Below are 22,694 nucleotides of genomic sequence, written 5' to 3'. Positions count from 1 at the left end.
CCGTTGTATTCGAACGTTAGAATCTATCACACCCGATCATCACGTGGTGCTTCGAAACAACGAACCTTCGCAACGGTGCACAGTTAGGGGGAACACGTCTCTTGAAATTTTAGTGAGGGATCATCTTATTTATTCTACCATCGTTCTAAGCAAATAAGATGTAAACATGACAAACATCACATGCAAATCATAAAGTGACGTGATATGGCCAATATCATCTTGCGCCTTTGATCTCCATCTTTGAGGCGCGGCATGATCACCTTCGTCACCGGCATGACACCATGATCTCCATCATCATGATCTCCATCATCATGATCTCCATCATCGTGTCTTCATGAAGTTGTCTCGCCAACTATTACTTCTACTACTATGGCTAACGGTTAGCAATAAAGTAAAGTAATTACATGGCGCTTTCTTTGACACGCAGGTCATACAATAAATTAAGACAACTCCTATGGCTCCTGCCGGTTGTCATACTCATCGACATGCAAGTCGTGATTCCTATTACAAGAACATGATCAATCTCATACATCACATATATCATTCATCACATCCTTTTGGCCATATCACATCACATAGCATACCCTGCAAAAACAAGTTAGACGTCCTCTAATTGTTGTTGCATGTTTTACGTGGCTGCTATGGGATTCTAGCAAGAACGTTTCTTACCTACGCAAAAGCCACAACGTGATATGCCAATTTCTATTTACCCTTCATAAGGACCCTTTTCATCGAATCTGATCTGACTAAAGTGGGAGAGACAGACACACGCTAGCCACCTTATGCAACTAGTGCATGTCAGTCGGTGGAACCTGTCTCATGTAAGTGTACGTGTAAGGTCGGTCCGGGCCGCTTCATCCCACGATGCCGCCGAATCAAGATAAGACTAGTAACGGCAAGTAAATTGACAAAATCGACGCCCACAACTACTTTGTGTTCTACTCGTGCATAGAAACTACGCATAGACCTAGCTCATGATGCCACTGTTGGGGAACGTAGCAGAAATTCAAAATTTTCTACGCATCACCAAGATCAATCTATGGAGTAATCTAGCAACGAGGGGAAGGGAAGTGCATCTACATACCATTTTAGATCGCGATGCGGAAGCGTTGCAAGAACGCGGATGAAGGAGTCGTACTCGTAGCGATTCAGATCGCGGTTGATTCCGATCTAAGCGCCGAACCACGGCGCCTCCGCGTTCAACACACGTGCAGCCTAGTGGCGTCTCCCACGCCTTGATCCAGCAAGGAGAGAGGGAGAGGTTGGGAAGACTCCGTCCAGCAGCAGCACGACGGCGTGGTGGTGATGGAGGAGCGTGGCAATCCTGCAGGGCTTCGCCAAGCACCGCGGGAGAGGAGGAGGGAGAGGGGTAGGGCTGCGCCAAGAGAGAGGAAGTCTCGTGTGTATGGCAGCCCCAAACCCCCACTATATATAGGGGAGGGGGAGGGGGTGCGGCCCCATCTAGGGTTCCCCCCCAAGGGGTGCGGCCAGCCCTAGATCCATCTAGGGGGGCGGCCAGAGGGGGAGAGAGGGGGGCGCACCACTAGGTGGGCCCTAGGCCCATCTGAGCCTAGGGTTTCCCCCTTCCCCCCTTTCCTGCGCCTTGGCCTCTTGTGGGGGGGCGCACCAGCCCACCTGGGGCTGGTCCCCTCCCACACTTGGCCCACGCAGCCCTCTGGGGCCGGTGGCCTGTAACGCCCACGATGCGGCTATATCCCCCACGTGTCGAGGCACGACTTAGAGGCATAACCGCATAGTGGTTTTGTCGCAAGAAGGGTCATCTTCACACAATCCCATGTAATGAACAAGAATGGGATAAAGAGTTGGCTTACAATCGCCACTTCACACAATACATAAATATTATTCATACATCATCCAAAAAGCAATCATATAGACCGACTACGGTCGAAATCCAGATGAAAATAAGATAACCCCAAATGCTAGATCCCCGATCGTCCCAACTGGGCTCCACTACTGATCATCAGGAAAAGACACATAGTAACGACCACGTTCCTCGTCGAACTCCCACTTGAGATCGACGCCATCATCTGCACTGGCATCGTCGGCACCTGCAACTGTTTTGGTAGAATCTGTGAGTCACGGGGACTCAGCAATCTCACACCCGCGAGATCAAGACTATTTAAGCTTGTAGGAAAGGGTGGTGTAAAGAGGTGGAGCTGCAGCGGCAAAAGCATATATGGTGGCTAACATACGCAAGAGAGAGCGAGCAGAGAAGCAACGGAACGGACGTCATCTAGCAATGATCAAGAAGTGATCCTGAACACCTACTTACGTCATACATAACACAGACCGTGTTCACTTCCCGGACACCGCCGAGAAGAGACCATCACGGCTACACACGCGGTTGATGTATTTTACTTGGGTCAAGTGACAAGTTATCTACAACCGGACATTAACAAATTCCCATCTGCCTCATAACCACGGGCACGGCTTTCGAAAGATAATACCCTGCAGGGGTGTCCCAACTTAGCCCATCATAAGCTCTCACGGTCAACGAAGGATAAACCTTCTCCCGGAAAGACCCGATCAGTCTCAGAATCCCGGTTTACAAGACATCTCGACAATGGTAAAACAAGACCAGCAAAGCCGCCCGAATGTGCCGACAAATCCCGATAGGAGCTGCACATATCTCGTTCTCAGGGCACACCGGATGAACACTATGTACAGCTAAAACCAATCCCCGAGTTTCCCCAAGGTGGCGCTGCAAGTGGCTCTAGTTTGGACCAGCACTCAGAGGAACACTGGCCCGGGGGTTTAAATAAAGATGACCCTCGGGATCGCGAAAACCCGGGGAAAAGGCTTAGGTAGCAAATGGTAAAACCAAAGTTGGGCCTTGCTGGAGGAGTTTTATTCAAGGAGAACTGTCAAGGGGGTCCCATAAATCACCCGACCGCGTAAGGAACGCAAACTCAAGGAACATAATCCCGGTATAACAGTAACTAGGGCGGCAAGAGTGGAACAAAACACCAGGCATAAGGCCAAACCTTCCACCCTTTACCAAATATATATAGGTGCATTAATTAAATAAGAGATATCGTGATATCCCACCATATTCATGTTCCGACATGGAACAAACTTCAACTTCACCTGCAACTAGCAACGCTATAAGAGGGGCTGAGCAAAAGCGGTAACTTAGCCAAACAATGGTTTGCTAGGAAAAGATGGTTAGGGGCTGACATGGCTAAAATGGGAGACATGATATAGCTAGTGATAGGTAGCGGAGCATGGCAATAGAGCGAACAACTAGCATAGCAAAGATAGAAGTGACTTCGAGGGGTGGTCATCTTGCTTGCAAGGTTCTCAGAGTTGTCGAAAGCTTGATCCTCGTGAGCGTATTCGACAGGTTCCTCGTTCACGAACTCGTCTCCCGGCTCTACCCAAGACAAGAACACAAACAAACGGAACCACAATCAACAACGAGAAATGCACAAGCAACATGATGCAAAACATGTATGATATGCGAGATATGATATGCGATGCATATGCGTGCTCCGGAAGGAAAATGATGAACATGGCAATAACCTGGCAAACCAAGCATGCCACTGTAAAGATGAGATGATTTCGGTCGAAATCGATATAAAGATCACCGGAATCGGATGCACGGTTTGCAAATGGCAAGCAAAACAAGAATGACACGAATCTGCGATTAACAGCATGATAGCACTTAAAATGCAACAAGTAACAATGCTACAGCATCCCAACATAGCAACAAAGCACATGACAGTAAACTACGGGAGATGCTTGACAAAAGATGAACACTGAGCTACTGCTAGTTCACAACATATCAAGCTCAATCAAGCATGGCAAAAGTGCAAAAGATTACAGGTTCACAGACTTAGTGAAAAACTGGACATGGCAGTAAACAGCTCAGTTAGCGATGTTCAGAGCACGAAATCAACATGCTACAGGAAATTAACATAGCAAAACAAGGCATAGCAGTGTTCTACTAAATGCACATGACAAAAGTCCCTTACTGACCATAAGCCAAAAAGGACAAGAAGATATGATGACAAGCATGTAAACATAGCAAGTTCCGTTATCAGGTTTCAGACTTGGCAGAAAACAGAGCATGGCGGAAATATTAATATGTAGGCCTCTTTGTGAGCTTTATACACTCACTACAGAGCAACGCATGACAAACCAAGCATACCTACAGCAAGATGGCATGTTTATGAAGCTATCCATGGCAAGAACAATTGCATATCATGTATGGATCAACTACAATAAGCTTGGCAAGATTGCAAATCATGTTAAGAATCTGCCAGAAATATTTTATAGCAAAAGTAGAGCAAGATTAAGTCATGCTATGGCACATCATAATTGCAAACAATTGCAGGAATGGATCAATTACAACTATAGCTACAAAACATCCTTACTGAACATCTCCAAAATATGCATGTTTCTCTCTGTAGCTTCAAGTTTACATGACAACAAAATTACAGCAGACAAGGACTTGGAGAAATCACTGTCCCTGAAATCAGAAATATTACGGGGCCTACTTTGCATGCTTGTTCTAGTCACCACAGAGATCATAAAAATACATATACTACACCACTGGAAATATGGAATGGCAAAATTCAAAACACATGTAGAGCTCATGCTCAAAAGACGCACAGATTTAATGATACAAAAATGACAAATCTCCAAGTTCTGTCAAGAACCAGAGAATAACAGCAACTAGCCCTCTTCCAACAGAGATTTGGGCATCAAGATGATCTCTAAAGAACTTGGTGCAATTGAACAAAATGAAGAGCATCACGAGGCGAACAATTTGACATATTACACGCGCGAATCACAGCTACATGCACGGAGTTATAGCTATACGAACAGAGGCACTTGCTGTCAAAAATTAGTGACTTGGAGAAAAAAACGGGTCGCGAGAAAGTCAACTCACGAGATCCTCCAGATCCCGATCGGGAGAGCTCGAGCTCGGCTCGATGGCGCTCGCCGGCGGGAGGGAGAGGGGGCGGCGAGGTCGGCGGGGCCGGCGCCGGAGGAGGAGAGGGAGGCCGGCCGGGGCTCCGGTGGAGGGGGCGCGGCCCGAGGCGGCGGGCCGGCCGGTGCGGCGGCGGCGGGGAGGCCGGCGGCGCGGTGGCGGCGGGGCAGGCGCGGGCGGCGCGGGCTCGCGGGGGCCCGACGTGGGCTCCGTGGGCCGGCGCGGTACGATGGCAGCGGACGCTGACGTGGCGACGCGCGATTCGTCCGCCGGCGCGGGCGGACGTGTCCGGCGCGGGCGGACGATATCCGGCAGCGCGAGGTGGAAGACGTTAGGGTTAGACTGCAATTTCGTTTTTCGGGATGCCCACATATTTATAGGTAGAGGGAGCTAGGAGGCTCCAAATGAGGTGCGGTTTTCGCCCACACGATCGTGATCGAACGACCTAGAGCATGGAAGAGAGTTTGGTGGGTTTGGGGCTGGTTTAGAGGGGTTTTTTTGCTGGACACTTAAATGGACATTGCGGATGCCCGGTTAACCGTTGGAGTACCAAACGACCTCCGAATGGAACGAAACTTGACCGGTAGACTCCGGGTGGTATATTAAGGCCACTTGGCAAGCCTCGGTCCATTCCGAGAAAGTTTGACACACGCACACGAAAGAAAACAAGAGGGGTGCACCGAAGGAGATAGGAGCGCCGGATTGGAAAACGGACAACGGGGAAAATGCTCGGATGCATGAGACGAACACGTATGCGAATGCAATGCACATGATGACATGATATGAAAATGCATGACATGACAAAATACAAAACGAAAGACAAAACCCGACAACGGAGGGAAAAACATAACACATAGCCGGAAATGGCAAGAGTCGGAGTTACAAATATGGGAAGTTACATGCGGGGTGTTACATGGCCCCACCTGGTGGACCCCCGGGACCCTCCCGGTGGTCCCGGTACGTTACCGATAGCACCCGAAACTTTTCCGGTGACCAAAACAGGACTTCCAATATATAAATCTTTACCTCCGGACCATTCCGGAACTCCTCGTGACGTCCGGGATCTCATCCGGGACTCCGAACAACATTCGGTAACCACGTATATCTATTCCCTATAACCCTAGCGTCATCGAACCTTAAGTGTGTAGACCCTACGGGTTCGGGAACCATGCAGACATGACCGAGACGTTCTCCGGTCAATAACCAACAGCGGGATCTGGATACCCATGTTGGCTCCCACATGTTCCACGATGATCTCATCGGATGAACCACGATGTCGGGGATTCAATCAATCCCGTATACAATTCCCTTTGTCAATCGGTATGTTACTTGCCCGAGATTCGATCGTCGGTATCCCGATACCTTGTTCAATCTCGTTACCGGCAAGTCTCTTTACTCGTTCCGTAACACATCATCCCGTGATCAACTCCTTGGTCACATTGTGCACATTATGATGATGTCCTACCAAGTGGGCCCAGAGATACCTCTCCGTTTACACGGAGTGACAAATCCCAGTCTCGATTCGTGCCAACCCAACAGACACTTTCGGAGATACCTATAGTGCACCTTTATAGCCACCAAGTTACGTTGTGACGTTTGGTACACCCAAAGCATTCCTACGGTATCCGGGAGTTGCACAATCTCATGGTCTAAGAAAATGATACTTGACATTAGAAAAGCTCTTAGCAAACGAACTACACGATCTTGTGCTAGGCTTAGGATTGGATCTTGTCCATCACATCATTCTCCTAATGATGTGATCCCGTTATCAACGACATCCAATGTCCATGGTCAGGAAACCGTAACCATCTATTGATCAACGAGCTAGTCAACTAGAGGCTTACTAGGGACATGGTGTTGTCTATGTATCCACACATGTATTTGAGTTTCCTGTCAATACAATTCTAGCATGGATAATAAACGATTATCATGAACAAGGAAATATAATAATAACCAATTTATTATTGCCTCTAGGGCATATTTCCAACAGTCTCCCACTTGCACTAGAGTCAATAATCTAGTTCACATCACCATGTGATTAACACTCACAGGTCACATCACCATGTGACCAACATCCAAAGAGTTTAGTAGAGTCAACAATCTAGTTCACATCACTATGTGATTAACACTCAATGAGTTCTGGTTTGATCATGTTATGCTTGTGAGAGAGGTTATTAGTCAACGGGTCTGAACCTTTTAGACCCGTGTGTGCTTTACGAATATCTATGTCATCTTGTGGATGCTACCACACGCTACTTGGAGCCATTTCAAATAACTGCTCTACTATACGAATCCGGTTTACTACTCAGAGTCATCCGGATTAGTGTCAAAGTTCGCATCGACGTAACCCTTTACGACGAACTCCTTTTCACCTCCATAATCGAGAAAATTTCTTAGTCCACTAGATACTAAGGATAAGTTCGACCGCTGTCATGTGATCCATTCCCGGATCACTATTGTACCCCTTGACCAACTCATGGCAAGGCACACTTCATGTGCGGTACACAGCATAGCATACTGTAGAGCCTACGTCTAAAGCATAGGGGACGACCTTCGTCCTTTCTCTCTCTTCTGCTGTGGTCAGGTCTTGAGTCTTACTCAATACTCACACCTTGTAACACAGCCAAGAACTCCTTCTTTGCTGATCTATTTTGAACTCTTTCAAAATCATGTCAAGGTGTGCGTTCTTTGAAAGTATCATCAGGCGTCTTGATCTATCTCTATAGATCTTGATGCCCAATATGTAAGCAGCTTTATCCAGGTCTTCCTTTGAAAAACTCCTTTCAAACAACCCTTTATGCTTTCCAGAAATTTTACATCATTTCGGATCAACAATATATCATTCACATATACTTATCAGAAATGTTGTAGCGCTCCCACTCACTTTATTGTAAATACAAGTTTCTAACAAACTTTGTATAAACCTAAAAACTTTGATCACTCCATCAAAGCGTATATTCTGACTCCGAGATGCTTGCTCTAGTCCATGGAAGGATCGCTGGAGCTAGCATACCTTTTAGCCTCCTTAGGATCGACAAAACCTTTCTGATTGTATCACATACAACCTTTCCTTACGAAGACTGGTAAGGAAACTTGTTTTGACATCCATCTGCCAGATTTCATAAATGCAGCTAATGCTAACATGATTCCGACGGACTTAAGCATCGCTACGGATGAGAAAATCTCATCGTAGTCAACTCCTTGAACTTGTGAAAACATTCTTTGCCACAAGTCGAGCTTCATAGACGGTAACATTACCGTCCATGTCCGTCTTCTTCTTAAAGATCCATTTATCTTAATGGCTTGCCGATCATCGGGCAAGTTCACCAAAGTCCATGCTTTGTTCTGATACATGGATCCTATCTCGGATTTCATGGCTTCTAACCATTTGTCGGAATATGGGCCCACCATCGCTTCTCCATAGCTCGTAGGTTCAGTATTGTCTAACAACATGATATCTAAGACAGGATTACCGTACCACTCTGGAGTAGTACATATCCTTGTCGACCTACGAGGTTTGGTAGTGACTTTATCCGAAGTTTCATGATCATTATCATAAGCTTCCACTTCAATTGGTGTAGGTGCCACAGGAACAACTTCCTGTGCCCTGCTACACACTAGTTGAAGTGACGGTTCAATAACCTTATCAAGTCTCCACCATCCTCCCACTCAACTCTTCCGAGAGAAACTTTTCCTCGAGAAAGGACTCGTTTATAGAAGCAATTACTTTTGCTTCCAGATCTGAAATAGGAGGTATACCCAACTGTTTTGGGTATTCTATGAAGATGCATTTATTCGCTTTGGGTTCGAGCTTATCAGCCTGAAACTTTTTCACATAAGCATCGCAGCCCCAAACTTTTAAGAAACGACAACTTAGGTTTCTCTAAACGGTGCCGTCTCAACGGAATTGCGTGGTGCCCTATTTAAAGTGAATGCGGTTGTCTCTAATGCCTAACCCATAAACGATAGTGGTAAAGAGACATCATGGTACGCACCATATCCAATAGGGTGCAGTTATGATGTTCGGACACACCATCACACTGTGGTGTTCCAGGCGGTATTAATTGTGAAACACTTTCCACAATGTCTTAATTGTGTGCCAAACTCGTAACTCAGATATCTCTATGATCATATCATAGACATTTTATCCTCTTGTCACGACGATCTTCAACTTCACTCTGAAATTACTTGAACCTTTCAATAATTCAGACTTGTGTTTCATCAAGTAAATATTCTCAGCATCTACTCAAATCATCTGTGAAGTAAGAACATATCGATATCCACTGCGTGCCTCAGCACTCATTGGACTGCACACATCAAATGTATTACTTCCAACAAGTTGCTCTCTTGTTCCATCTTCTGAAAACGAGGCCTTTCAGTCATCTTGCCCATGTGGTATGATTTGCATGTCTCAAGTGATTCAAAATCAAGTGAGTCCAAACGATCCATCCGCATGGAGTTTCTTCATGCATATATACCAATAGACATGGTTCCCATGTCTCAATCTTTTCAAAAATGAGTGAGTCCAAAGATCCATCTACATGGAGCTTCTTCATGCGTTCTATACCAATATGACTCAAATGGCAGTGCCACAAGTATGTGGTACTATCATTACTATTTTATATCTTTTGGCACGAACATGTGTATCACTGCGATCGAGATTCATTTTAGGTGCAAGACCATTGAAGGTATTATTCAAATAAACAGAGTAACCATTATTCTCTTTAAATGAATAACCATATTGCGATAAACATAATCCAATCATGTTTATGCTCAATGCAAACACCAAATAACAATTATTTAGGTTTAACACCAATCTCGATGGCAGAGGGAGCATGCGATGCTTGATCACATCAACCTTGGAAACACTTCCAACACATATCGTCATCTCACCTTTAGCTAGTCTCCGTTTATTCTGCAGCTTTTATTTCGAGTTACTAACACTTAGCAACCGAACCGGTATCTAATACCCTGGTGCTGCTAGGAGTACTAGTAAAGTACACATTCATATAATGTATATCCAATATACTTCTGTCGACCTTGCCTGCCTTCTCATCTACCAAGTATCTAGGGTAGTTTTGCTTAAGTGACCGTTCCCCTCATTACAGAAGCACTTAGTCTCGGGTTTGGGTTCAACCTTGGGATTCTTCACTAGAGCAGCAAATGATTTGCTGTTTCATGAAGTATCCCTTTTGCCCTTGCCCTTCTTGAAACTAGTGGTTTTACTAACCATCAACAATTGATGCTCCTTCTTGATTTCTACTTTCGCGGTGTCAAACATCGCGAGTTGCTCAAGGATCATCATGTCTATCCTTGATATGTTATAGTTCATCACGAAGCTCTAATAGCTTGGTGGCAGTGACTATGGAGAACCATCACTATCTCATCTGGAAGATTAACTCCCACTCGATTCAAGCGATTGTAGTACTCAGACAATCTGAGCACATGCTCAACGATTGAGCTTTTCTCCCTTAGTTTGCAGGCTTAAGAAACTTGTCAGAGGTCTCATACCTCTTGACGTGGGCACTAGTCTGAAATCCCAATTTCAGTCTTCGGAACATCTCATATGTTCTACGACGTTTCAAAAACGTCTTTGGTGCCACAATTCTAAACCGTTAGCATTACGCACTGAACTATCACGTAGTCATCAGAACGTGTATGCCAGATGTTTCGCAACATCTACAGACGACGCTGAGGTTCAGCACACCGAGCGGTGCATTAAGGACATAAGCCTTCTGTGCAGCAATGAGGACAATCCTCAGTTTACGGACCCAGTCCGCATAATTGCTACTACCAACTTTCAACTAAATTTTCTCTAGGAACATATCTTTAAACAGTAGAACTAAAGCGTAAGCTATGACATAATTTGCAAAGACCTTTTGACTATGTTCATGATAATTAAGTATTGGAAATATGCCCTAGAGGCAATACTAAATGGTTATTATTATATTTATTTGTTCATGGTAATTGTCTATTGTTCATGCTATAATTGTGTTATCCGGAAATCGTAATGCATGTGTGAATACATAGACCACAACGTGTCCCTAGTAAGCCTCTAGTTGACTAGCTCGTTGATCAACAGATAGTCATGGTTTCCTGACTGTGGACATTGGATGTCATTGATAACGGGATCACATCATTAGGAGAATGATGTGATGGACAAGACCCAATCCTAAGCATAGCTCAAAGATCATGTAGTTCGTTTGCTAGAGCTTTTCCAATGTCAAGTATCTTTTCCTTAGACCATGAGATCGTGCAACTCCCGGATACCGTAGGAGTACTTTGGGTGTGCCAAACGTCACAACGTAACTGGGTGATTATAAAGGTACACTACGGGTATCTCCGAAAGTGTCTGTTGGGTTGGCACGGATCGAGACTGGGATTTGTCACTCCATATGACGGAGAGGTATCTCTGGGCCCACTCGGTAATGCATCATCATAATGAGCTCAATGTGACTAAGGAGTTAGTCACGGGATCATGCATTGCAGTACGAGTAAAGAGACTTGCCGGTAACGAGATTGAACAAGGTATTGGGATACCGACGATCGAATCTCGGGCAAGTAACATACCGATTGACAAAGGGAATTGTATACGGGATTGATTGAATCTTCGACATCGTGGTTCATCCGATGAGATCATCGTGGAACATGTGGGAGCCAACATGGGTATCCAGATCCCGCTGTTGGTTATTGACCGGAGAGGCGTCTCGGTCATGTCTGCATGTCTCCCGAACCCGTAGGGTCTACACATTTCAGGTTCGGTGACGCTAGGGTTGTAGAGATATGAGTATGCGGAAACCCGAAAGTTGTTCGGAGTCCCGGATGAGATCCCGGACGTCACGAGGAGTTCCGGAATGGTCCGGAGGTGAAGAATTATATATAGGAAGTCCAGTTTCGGCCACCGGGAAAGTTTCGGGGGTTATCGGTATTGTACCGGGACCACCGGAAGGGTCCTGGGGGTCCACCGGGTGGGGCCACCTATCCCGGAGGGCGCCATGGGCTGAAGTGGGAAGGGAACCAGCCCTTAGTGGGCTGGGGCGCCCCCCATGGGCCTCCCCCCTGCGCCTAGGGTTGGAAACCCTAGGGTGGGGGGGCGCCCTACTTGAGTTGGGGGGGGGGGGGGAGTTTCCCCCCCTTCGCCGCCGCCCCCCCTTAGATGGGTTCTTGGCCGGCGCCCCCCCTCCCAGGGGGCCTATATAAAAGGGGGGGAGGGAGGGAAGCAACACGACAGCCTTTGGCGCCTCCCTCCTCCCCTGCAACACCTCTCCCTCTCGCAGAAGCTTGGCGAAGCCCTGCCGAGATCCCGCTACATCCACCACCACGCCGTTGTGCTGCTGGATCTCCATCAACCTCTCCTTCCCCCTTGCTGGATCAAGAAGGAGGAGACGTCGCTGCTCCGTACGTGTGTTGAACGCGGAGGTGCCGTCCGTCCGGCACTCGGTCATCGGTGATTTGGATCACGGCGAGTACGACTCCATCAACCTCGTTCATTGGAACGCTTCCGCTCGCAATCTACAAGGGTATGTAGATGCACTCCTTTCCCCTCGTTGCTAGTATACTCCATAGATGGATCTTGGTGATACGTAGGAAATTTTAAAATTCAGCTACGATCCCCAACAGTGGCATCATGAGCCAGGCCTATGCGTAGTTACTATGCACGGGTAGAACACAAAGCAGTTGTGGGCGTAGATGTTGCCAATTCTTCTTGCCGCTACTAGTCTTATCTTGTTTCGGCGGTATTGTGGGATGAAGCGGCCCGGACCGACCTTACACGTACGCTTATGTGAGACAGGTTCCACCGACTGACATGCACTAGTTGCATAAGGTGGCTAGCGGGTGTCTGTCTGTCCCACTTTAGTCGGAACGGATTCGATGAAAAGGGTCCTTATGAAGGGTAAATAGAAATTGGCATATCACGTTGTGGTTTTACGTAGGTAAGAAACGTTCTTGCTAGAAACCTATACAAGCCACGTAAAAACTTGCAACAACAATTAGAGGACGTCTAACTTGTTTTTGCAGCATGTGCTATGTGATGTGATATGGCCAGAAGATGTGATGAATGATATATGTGATGTATGAGATTGATCATATTCTTGTAATAGGAATCACGACTTGCATATCGATGAGTATGACAACCGGCAGGAGCCATAGGAGAAGGGGATAGAGGAAAGGCGCACTAGTTACTAATGGCGCACCTTCAGGTGGTGCGCCATTAGTATGTTTGGACAGGCGCACTAGTTAAAAAAATTTTTGATACTAATGGCGCATCCTGGGCCAGGTGCGCCATTAGTATGTTTGGACAGGCGCACTAGTTAAAAAAAAATTTGATACTAATGGCGCATCCTGGGCCAGGTGCGCCATTAGTAGTTTCAACTACTAATGGCGCACTGTGTCTGGATGCGCCATTAGTATGTTTGGACAGGCGCACTAGTTAAATTTTTTTTTTGATACTAATGGCGCACCCTGGGCCAGGTGCACCATTAGTATGTTTGGACAGGCGCACTAGTTAAAAAAAATTTGATACTAATGGCGCACCCTGGGCCAGGTGCGCCATTAGTAGTTTCAACTCTAATGGCGTATCAGAAGGTGGTGCACCATTAGTATATACTAATGGCGCACCGCTTGTCTGGTGCGCCATTAGTGTCAATCCCATCTATAGCCCTTTTTCTAGTAGTGTCAACCAGAGTAAGATCCACACCAGAGTGGTACGGTAATCCTATTCTGGAGGTCATGTTACTTGACCAAGGCGAACCTACGAACTATGAAGAAGCGATGGTGAGCCCAGATTCCGCAAAATGGCTTGAGGCCATGAAATCTGAGATGGGATCCATGTATGAGAACAAAGTGTGGACTTTGGTTGACTTGCCCGATGATCGGCAAGCCATAGAGAATAAATGGATCTTCAAGAAGAAGACTAACGCTGACGGTAATGTTACTGTCTACAAAGCTCGACTTGTTGCAAAAGGTTTTCGACAAGTGTCGCGGAATTGTCACGGCAGATGTCCTTGAGCTAGGACTTAGTCGTAGGGCCATCGCAACTAGGAAGCTTGAAGGGGTTATGCGGGACAAGGAACACGAGGGTTTATACTGGTTCGGCCCCTTACGGTGAAGGTAAAAGCCTACGTCCAGTTGAGGTGATATTGATTAGGGTTCGATCGCCAAGAGCTAGTCAGCTATGCCCGGCTCTCGATGAGATTGTTCTCGCCCTTAAACCGCTGCCGAGTCGTCCCTTTATATAGGGAGGAAGACGCCCAGCAGCCCTTAGAGTCCCGGCCGGCTCATAAGAGTGTCCGGCTCGGACTCTAAACTAAACTTGCCTTAAGCTGCAAGTTCTACTATAATAATGATTGTAACTACGGGCCTTAAGCTATATCCGGGTCTCAGCCCATCTCTGGCCCATCGTCTTGAAACTTGGCTCCGGGCTTCAGGCAACGACCGTACGAGTAACCCGGCCCCTCCTGGCGGGTGACTCTAAGGTCTATATCCTCAACATTAGGCCCCAGATTGATTTGAGCCGGCTCACGTCAATCTTCAACTCTTCTGACAGAAAAAATCTCCGGCTTACCATCTATGTGAAGGCCATAACCCGGAGTGACGTCATCCTCTGGACTCCGGATAATCCGCCGTGACGTCATCCTCCATTAAGTCCGTTTTTTACTCCGCCAGATTCGCAACGGATCTTTGCTTTTACTGTCATTCCGAAAATCGAGGCGTCGTGAGGGGGAGATAACCACGCCGTGGTTCCCTTGAATCTCGCGCCCACTTATGACCTCACCTTATAAATAGGCCAGCCCAACAGGTTCTTCTCACGCTCTCTTCTTCCTCCTCGCGCCGTCGCTCCTCTGCCAGAGCTCTGCCACTGCCGCCGCCGTCGCGCCCCTGGTCTTCATCAACCCGGCCGCTGCATCACCCTGACTCGGACCAGATAAACGGCGGCGACCTCCGCTCTTCTCCAACTCCGGTGAGTCTCCTTTTCCCTGTCAGATAGATCTACCGTAGGGTTTGTCTGTGTTCTTCGCGTTCATCGCCATTGCCACAAACCTCAGTAGTTCTCATAGTCATTGTACTTGATTGATCTTTAACCTTGCATAAAACTAGTGTGGTAGTTGTCTTAAGCCTTATTTCAAGTACCAGTAGATCTCCTTCCACTTTACAGATGCTTCGTTCGAGCTCAAGAATATCCGCTTGTCTGTTTCTAGGTCTAGAAAGTTTTCATTTCACCCGACCATTTTGATCCAAAAAAGTTACTGCCATATGTGAAACCTGTTTTACCACACTTAGTAAAAACTGCAACTATTGGATCTTGGCGGCTTACATTTCCGGCTTAAAGAAAACACGTGCCGTAGAACTTTCCGGTTTAAAGAAAACCATGCTCTGTAGAATCCTCCAGCTTAACTGTAGTAAATAACCAATTTACTCTGAATCCCCCTGCGGCTTAAACAACCCACCGTATCTGAATATATATCATTAGTCCCCTTCATAAGCCGCCATCTTAGTTTGAATGATAGATCTCCAGCTTATAATTAACCCGGACACTTTTCTCTTTATCATAGACCACCAACCTTCACCATGCCTCCCAAGGCTCCCATCACTTGCAACTGGATGCGATCCAACGTCACCGACGAGACCCTGGCCAATTTCGTTAAGTCCGGATATTTGCCTAAGAAGGAAATCATGTCCTACCGTGCCCCTGACCCGTCGGAAGAGAGACCACAGCCAAGGGACGGGGAGGTAGTGATCTTCGCAGACCATATGAGCCGGGGCTTCGCACCGCCCGGCTCAAAGTTTTTCAGGGACGTGCTCAACTTCTTTGACTTACGGCCTCAGGATATAGGACCCAACTCCGTATCCAACATCTGCAACTTCCAAGTCTTTTGCGAAGTGTACCTTGGAGAAGAGCCCAGTTTGCTGCTTTTCAGAGAACTGCTCTACTTAAACCGCCAAAATGAGTGTGCCAATGGGCCAAGTCTGGAGTTAGGCGGCATCTCCATCCAGCGACGTAGGGACTGTCTGTTCCCTTATTTTTTTCCGAGCCGCCAAGCCACCCCAAGGACTGGAATATGACTTGGTTCTACTGCCAAGATACGTCCCCGGCTGACGAGAATCCGCTGCCCGGCTTTCGCCCAACACGTCTAGAGCCGACTCATCCGCTGTCGGACAAACTGACTGCAGCGGAACGCCAACCTCTGCTTCCAACCATCAATAAGATCAAGGCCCTGCTAGGCAACGGTCTGAACGGGATTGACCTGGTCCGGGTCTGGATCTCATGGCGGGTGATCCCATTGAGCCGCCGCCCCGGCTTAATGTGTGAGTACACCGGGCGAAAAGATGACCCGCAGAGGCACAGTCGCAATGATCTTCCAGAAGACGTTGCAGAGGAAGAGACCAAGGCTCTATTAAACGAGAGTCTGGCAGACTGTGGAAGGACCGGGCTAGCGCCCTTCTGCAAGACCAATCCAGCCCCAGCGGTAAGCCGCTGACTTTAACCTTTCAATTTCTTCTGCATGTAACCTTGATCTGAACTGTCTTAGGAATCAATCATTGTATCCTTCAGGCTGATGACAAATTCTGGCGGGTCAAATATGACCATGAAGCGGCCAAGAAGGCCAGGAAGGCGAAGAAAGCTGCCAAGAAAGCCGCCCCTCGCAAAAAGGGAAGCAGACCCACTGCTTCGGAGCTAATGCAATTAAGCGACAGCTCCGAGTCAGAGGTAACCCTTAAACCTTTAAATTTTTGTTATATTTGTTGTTTGTTGCTGTCTTCCTTATCAACACTTTGCTCATTGACAGGATGACACCGGCGCCAGTAACCCGGTGGTTGAAGAGGTAACATCACTTTCCTCCGGCTCGGAGCCCTTGCCACAGCTGAAAGTCCGAAGGGTAACCCGGAAAGTAAGCTTTTCTCATCCTTTAGCTCATCAAGACCCTCAATTTCCTTTGAAGCAGCAGGTTCACGAAAGCCGGCGTCACACCCGGGCCCGCAAGGACACCGACCTCTCCGCCGGGTTACCCGACGCAACAAGGAAGCGTCGCACTGAGGTTTTTTTTCTCACTTGTACCCTTTTCATCCGTTGGCGGGTGTTATCCGTCAGCCACTCAACTCTTCTGACTCCAATTATCAGGAGACCTCCCCCTCTTCGGGTGACTCCATGCAGTCAAATATGCCGGCCTTCAAGACTGCACCCGGGTAATAACAATCTCCTTACATTATCTTGTCTGTACTTACTCTTTGTGTGCCTAACACTTCTGTCTTTTTAGTGCCCAGGCAAAGCTCACCAAACGGGCGAAGAAGACCAGGTCAGCCGGAGTGCCAGACTTACCTGACCCGGAGGCGACGGCTCAAGAGCCGCCAGCTGCCTCTGCCCCCGAAGCCACCACTCCAAAGAACACAGCGCCTGAGGCCCCTGCCCCGACTACCAAGACAACGACCGAAGCTTCGGTTAACCCGGAGGCCTCCGGCTCAGCTCCACCAGCAGACGACCCGGACGTGGTAATCTCCCGGATGGAATTCGTTGAGCCGGGGAGACCGACCGCGTTGGCCCAATGCTCCGCGAAGGGGGGGTTACTGCAGCCCCACCGGGTGAACCTGGACCTCTCCGGCTACACCGACTTGAGCATTGGAGAGCTCGTCTCCGGCTACATCAACCAAGTCCACAAGAGCCGGGACGCCGAGGTCGCCATGGTCAACCAGATCCAACAAAAATCTGAGGTATCCTTCTGCTGCCCTCTTATTTACTGCATAGTTACCTTTGCCATGCTAGCCCCCAAGTCGACGACTTATGCTTGAATATGTTGTAGACTTAGGTTCCGGCTTACTCAACTGAGCCGGCAATATGTAGATAGATACGTTCAATATGCATTAGCCCCCAAGTGCCAAGTGTCTTTGCTTGGAAAACGCTTGGGACTTATATAATGACTGTTAATAACCCGGAAATATATGCAGGCTGTTGGCAAGAAATTAGAGGCGGATCTTGCGGATCTCAAGAGCCGGCTGAAAATGCAGGAGATGGAGACCCGGAAGGCAAACGCCAAGTTTGTATCCAGCATCGCCACTTACGAAAAATTGAAGACCGAGTTTGATGCTGAGAGGAAAGCCTGGGTCGAAGAGAAGGCCGCACTGGTGACCCGGGCGGAACAGGCGGAGAAGGCTCTCGCTGAGAAGACCGCCAAGCTCTCCGGCCTAAAGCGCCAGGTTTCCCAAATGGTGGCTGCTATCTTCGGTAAGTCACCTCACCGGCTTTCATCAAGTCTGTATATATCATGATTCATCCTTGTCACCGGCTTATCTGATCTTGTTAAACAGGTCCCAGGAGTGCCAACCTCAATCAGAGCGTGGTCACCAAATTAAAGGCCGTGTACACCCTGGTGGAACAGCTCTACACCGGGTCACAGCGTGCCTTAGCTGTGGTGGCCCTATCCAACGAGGTGCCAACTCATCTGGCCGAAGTTCTGCGCCGCCTCGCTGTTCTGCCACAGCGGATCCAGGAGCTACGACGAGCCTCTGCGAGAGCCGGAGCAATCACCGCGCTGAGCCGGGCCAAAGCATTCCTGCCGGAGCTAGACCCGGCAGACATCGCCCTGGGTTATCCAAGCCTGAAGGAAGACGGCTCAGCCTTCGTCCACAGGGACTTCGCGGCGTGTGTGAAGGCTGTACGCCCGGTGGCCACCATCATCGGGAACGACACCGACTTAACCAATTACCAGCCGGGTTACGATGCGGAGAATCAGAGGATTCCAACCCCTCGCTATGAAGCTCTCAATCTGATTCCTCCGGCTCGTCAGCACACCTTCGCCCCGGAGATTGACCCGGCGGGGTTAATTGACGAAGAAGCCCAGTTCGAAGCTCTCAGCGGCATTGACTGGAAATCATCCACCTTCGAGGTCTTAGGATCAGCCGGAGGAGAAGACAGGAATGAGCCGGGGACTTCAACCCAGCAGGCATCATAGTTTAGCTGGCGGGTTACGAAACATTGTTCCACCTTTTAAACTTGAGGAGTTATTGTAATAGAGTAGGTGCAACAATTTATCTCTGCCGTGCCATCGTGCACGTTTTGAATGCGAAAGCCCTTTGAATTTGTCTCTTTGATGTTTCTCCGGGTCATAATCATTCCATTGCTTTTCTTAACCTCAAAAGGTGCTTTTAAGTTTCTGCATATAAAGGCAAATCACAAGTCTCGAGGCGCCTTACCGCCCTGAGATTCAGGTGTTTAAGATAAATAACCCGGAATATGAATTAAAAAAGACTGGTCCTTGATTACACTCTGAACATAGCCGTAACAATCACACTTATCAGCCTGTAAGTATACTTCCGGTTTAAAGAACCCGGCGCAGTAAGTTGACGCCAAAATTAAGCCGACACGTGAAACACGGCCATGCACACCTCAGAGTAAACTTGTGAAAAAGCAGAAGAACTTAGGGGCTTCCGGTTCGAATGCGACCAGAGACCCGGCCCCAAGGGGTTAAGCTAAGATTCGGATACGACCATATAGCCCCCAGTGGGTGTGGCGATGCCAATCAAGAGGGTACCGACAGCTATGTTCTCTTTGGTTCGAATACGACCCATGTTTGAACAGGAAGCCCCCAAGTGATTCGTAAAATTGTTTAACGATGCTGATTCGAATACGATCCACGTCGGTTCTCAGAGGGGTTAAACTATGATTCAAATATGACCAAAGGCAACCTCCCAATGAGCTCGGCACTTTGCCAATCAAATGGGTATCGACAGCTATGTTCTCTTTGGTTCGAATACGACCCATGTTTGAACAGGAAGCCCCCAAGTGACTTTACTGCTTACGGCTAGATTCGAATACGATCATAAGCCGGATCCTCCTTTAGCATGTAATCTTGTAAAAACAACACACGCATATTTGGAGGAGAAAAAAGGGCAGAGGTCCTGCTTTATTGCTTATTATAATATATACATGGCTGAGATGAATATGTACACCACGAGAGCCGGTAGCTCAAGTGTAGTAAGGCCGAAGCTGAGCTATGTTCCACGGCCGACGGGTCTCTTCCTTGGACTTACGTGAATCTTTGTGCTCCCGAATGTCAATGAGGTAATATGACCCGTTGTGCAAGTTCTTGCTGACCACAAAAGGCCCTTCCCAAGGTGGGGATAACTTATGTGCATCTGTTTGATCCTGGATGAGCCGGAGCACAAGGTCGCCTTCCTGGAAGACCCGGGATTTGATCCGGCGGCTATGATAACGGCGCAGGTCTTGTTGGTAAATCGCTGAACGGGTTGCTGCCACATCACGCTGTTCGTCCAACAAGTCCAGAGCATCTTGGCGCGCCTGTTCATTATCCGTCTCAACATAAGCCGCCACGCGAGGCGAATCGTGAGGGATGTCGCTGGGCAGGACTGCTTCTGCTCCATAAACCATGAAGAAAGGCGTGAAGCCTGTAGACCTGTTAGGAGTAGTGTTGATGCTCCATAAAACGGAGGGCAACTCCTCCACCCAACAACCCGGCGTCCGTTGCAAAGGGACCAAAAGCCGGGGCTTGATGCCCTTCAGAATTTCCTGGTTAGCTCTTTCAGCTTGACCATTGGATTGAGGATGAGCCACTGAAGAAACATCAAGCCGGATATGCTCTCGTTGACAAAACTCTTCCATGGCGCCTTTGGAGAGATTGGTGCCGTTGTCAGTTATAATGCTGTGTGGAAAACCAAAGCAAAAAATCACCTTTTTCATAAATTGAACCGCCGTGGCTGCATCACACTTGCTGACTGGCTCAGCTTCCACCCACTTTGTGAATTTTGTCAATTGCCACCAAGAGGTGGGTCTTCTTATCCTTGGACCGTTTAAAAGGCCCAACCATATCAAGCCCCCAGACCGCAAAGGGCCAAGTGATTGGGATCATCCTCAATTCCTGAGCCGGCACATGAGCCCGTCGTGAGAACCTTTGGCAACCATCACATTTACTGACCAAGTCTTCTGCATTAGCATGAGCTGTCAGCCAATAAAAACCATGACGGAAAGCCTTGGCTACAAGGGATTTTGAGCCGGCATGATGGCCACAATCCCCTTCATGGATCTCCCGCAAGATCTCTTGGCCTTCCTCAGGGGAAATACAACGTTGAAATGCCCCTGAAACACTGCGATGATGTAACTCGCCATCGATGACGATCATCGACTTAGCCCACCGGGTTATTTGCCTGGCCAGGGTTTCATCCTCAGGCAACTCTCCCCGGGTTATATAAGCCAGATATGGCATTGTCCAGTCTGGTATGACATGAAGAGCCGCCACCAGTCGTGCCTCCGGGTCAGGGATAGCCAAGTCCTCCTCTGTAGGCAACTTAACCGAGGGGTTATACAGGACATCCAGGAAAGTGTTAGGCGGCACCGGCTTTCGCTGAGAGCCTAGCCGGCTTAAAGCATCAGCCGCCTCGTTCTTTCTGCGATCAATGTGCTCCACTTGGTATCCCTGAAAGTGCCCAGCAATGGCATCAACCTCGCGGCGATAAGCCGCCATGAGAGGATCCTTAGAATCCCAGGTGCCTGACACTTGTTGCGCCACCAAGTCCGAGTCACCAAAGCACCTTACCCGGCTTAAGCTCATCTCCTTAGCCACCCAAAGACCGTGGAGCAAAGCCTCGTATTCAGCCGCATTGTTAGTGCAAGGAAACATCAACTGTAGCACATAATGGAACTTGTCACCCTTAGGGGAAGCCAATACCACGCCAGCCCCCGAGCCCCCAGCTGTCTGGACCCATCAAAGTGAATAGTCCAATAAGTGTTATCCGGCTTTTGCTCAGGCACTTGTGACTCTGTCCAATCATTGATGAAATCCACCAAGGCCTGAGATTTAACAGCAGTGCGTGGCACATATTTGAGGCCATGAGGTCCAAGTTCGATAGCCCACTTAGCAATTCTCCCTGTGGCCTCTCCGTTTTGAATAATATCACCAAGAGGGGCAGAACTGACCACAGTGATGGGATGACCCTGAAAATAATGCTTAAGCTTCCGGCTCGCCATGAACACACCATACACAAGCTTCTGCCAATGCGGGTACCGCTGCTTGGACTCAATGAGCACTTCGCTGACATAATAAACCGGCCGCTGAACCGGATGCTCCTTACCCGCCTCCTTGCGCTCCACCACAACAGCCACGCTGACAGCTCGCGCGTTCGCCGCCACATATAGTAGCAAGGGCTCCTTATCAACCGGAGCAGCAAGGACGGGGGGCTCTGCCAGCTGCTTTTTCAAATCCTCAAAAGCGGTATTAGCTGCATCACTCCAGACAAAGTTATCAGTTTTCTTCATCAACTGATATAAGGGCATAGCCTTCTCACCCAAAGGGCTTATAAACCGGCTTAAAGCAGCGATGCGACCCGCCAAGCGCTGAACGCCATTTATACACGCCGGCTTAGCTAGGGAGGTGATGGCCTTGATCTTCTCCGGGTTAGCCTCAATACCTCTGTCAGAAACCAAGAAACCCAATAGTTTGCCTGCAGGAACACCAAAAACACACTTGGCCGGGTTAAGCATCATCTTATAGACCCGGAGATTGTCAAAGGTTTCTCTTAAGTCATCTATCAGGGTTTCCTCCTTGAGGGATTTAACCACAATATCATCCACGTAAGCGTGAACATTGCGCCCGATCTGTTTATGAAGACAGTTCTGTACACAGCGCTGGTAAGTCGCCTCTGCACACTTGAGTCCAAAGGGCATAGACACATAGCAGAAGGCTCCAAAGGGAGTGATGAACGCCGTCTTCTCCTGGTCCTTAACCGCCAT

This window comes from Triticum aestivum, chromosome 3D (assembly GCF_018294505.1).
Source record: "Triticum aestivum cultivar Chinese Spring chromosome 3D, IWGSC CS RefSeq v2.1, whole genome shotgun sequence".
Classification (NCBI taxonomy): domain Eukaryota; kingdom Viridiplantae; phylum Streptophyta; class Magnoliopsida; order Poales; family Poaceae; genus Triticum; species Triticum aestivum.
The sequence above is the reverse complement of the archived record's forward strand: the minus strand, read 5'-3'. Positions refer to the sequence as shown.